Below are 2,459 nucleotides of genomic sequence, written 5' to 3'. Positions count from 1 at the left end.
AGACTGACGTGACACCTTCTCATTGGCTATACCTCCTTCTCCTCCTCCTTCTCCTCCTCCTCCTCCTCCTCCTCCTCCTCCTCTACCTTCCTTCCTTTTCCATTCCCCTTTTCCCCGTGCATCCTCATACTTTCACTACACCGATGAAGACTGAAGGATCGGTCGAAAATATGTACTTATGAAAAAAGTTTTTTAATTTTTTTTCATAATATTATTATTTTGTATTCCTGCACGTCACCAATTAAAAACGAATAAAGAAAAGTTATAAGCTTTTATCGCATTCTTATATATATATATATATATATATATATATATATATATATATATATATATATATATATATATATATATATATATATATAAATTGCGTAGGGAATTGTACACAGACATATATATATATATATATATAAATATATATATATATATATATATATATATATAAATATACATATATATATATATATATTTATATATGTATATATATATATATATATATATATATATATATATATATATATATATATAGAGAGAGAGAGAGAGAGAGAGAGAGAGAGAGAGAGATATCTGCCTGTGTACAATTCCCGACCCAATTTTTAGTCTACAGACTCGAAATTTGATATCATATATCGTGAAACTTAAATTTAACCTGAAAAACAAAACTGTATAGAAATAACGCAGTACTAAAAATACGTAAGCACCAAATCTATCTATATATAACAGTGAAAGTGTCTGTCTGTGTGTGTATCTGTGTATCTGTGTGTCTGTGTGTGTACATTTCCCTACGCAATAACTCTGTCAATTTTTAGTCTAGAGAATCGAAATTTATATATAGGGTACTGAGATTTGGGAAAAATCTATGTGATCGGTTTTCGGCCAGAAATTTAGCTGTTAAGGGGTCAAAGTTCAACGATTTGACCTTTGAGAACTCTACCAAACTCCTCCGATAATTTTGGGTTTAAACACTTGAAATTTTAGATATAGGTTCCTTGGGATTGGACCTAACTTAATAACTTGATTTGAGCCCAAAACAATAAATGTTAAGGGGTCATAATAGGGTCAAAGTTTTTAAAAAATTCACCGTTTTTTTCTTTTTTTTTTTTGCTCAGCATACACCACCAAACACCCGCGAAACGCCGAGCCGAAATGCTAATATATATATATATATATATATATATATATATATATATATATATATATATATATATATATATATAGTAATTTATAAAATATATATGGCGATTAAGCTACACTGAATATTCTGCGTTTCAGCCACTATAGGATTCGTCAGGCTTATAAAACGCAGAATATTCAGTGTAGCTTAATCGCCATATATATTTTATAAATTACTAACTAGCTCTACCTACGTATTGAGCACTTTTGAAGTAAATACTTAAAGTTTACGCATAAATCTATACTTTCGTATATTAAATTTATGTGAGTAAATGAAGTAGTTATATTATATATATATATATATATATATATATATATATATATATATATATATATATATATATATATATATATATATATATATTGTCTCTTATCCGAACTGTCCTGGTCTTTGTCCTGGAGCGGAGTCTGGCGATATTGAAGAGACCACCATCTGACCTGGAGTGCAAGCAGATACCATCCGTTGTGTTCTTGAAAGCATGCTTCAGGAGTAGGGAGAAGAAGATGCCGAAGAGTGCTGGGGCCAACACACAACCCTGTTTGACACCACTCCTCACCCCGAACTCAGCAGACATGCCACCGTTAAATTGCACAGTGCTCCTCATGCCATCATGAAAGGATCTTATGATGCTGAGGAGTTTTGGTGGGCATCCGATCAGTGGGAGAATTTTGAATAGTCCATCTCTGCTCACGAGATCGAATGCCTCGGTCAGGTCTATGAAGGCAACATACAGAGGCTGGTTTTGCTCTCTGCACTTCTCTTGCAGTTGGCGTAGGGAGAAGATCATATCGATTGTTGATCTCTCTGAACGAAAGCCACATTGAGATTCTGGGTAGATTCGGTCGGCAAGAACGTTTAGTCGCAGTAATACTATACGTGCGAATAGTTTGCCAACGAAACTCAACAGTGAGATACCGCGGTAGTTGTTACAGTCAACGCGGTCCCCTTTGTGTTTGTAGAGAGTGATGATATTTGCGTCTCTCATGCCCTGAGGCACTGAGCCTTCTCTCCAACACTGTATCAGAAGACTATGGAGGGGCTCAAGCAGGCTAGCCTTTCCACTTTTTAAGACCTCAGCTGGAATATAGTCCTTTCTTGAGGCTTTTCCTGATGGCAGTCTGTCTATTGCCCAGGATATTTCTTCTATGGAAGGCTCCTCATCGAGCTCATGCATCAGCGGTAGACGATCAATGGCATCCAGGGCGGACTGATGTACCATGTTTTCCCTGGAGTAAAGCTCGGAGTAGTGTTCAACCCATCTGTCTAGCTGTTTAACTTTGTCTAGTAT

Source organism: Euprymna scolopes, chromosome 16 (assembly GCF_053919585.1).
Source record: "Euprymna scolopes isolate OS-2025 chromosome 16, ASM5391958v1, whole genome shotgun sequence".
Lineage (NCBI taxonomy): Eukaryota > Metazoa > Mollusca > Cephalopoda > Sepiida > Sepiolidae > Euprymna > Euprymna scolopes.
The sequence above is the reverse complement of the archived record's forward strand: the minus strand, read 5'-3'. Positions refer to the sequence as shown.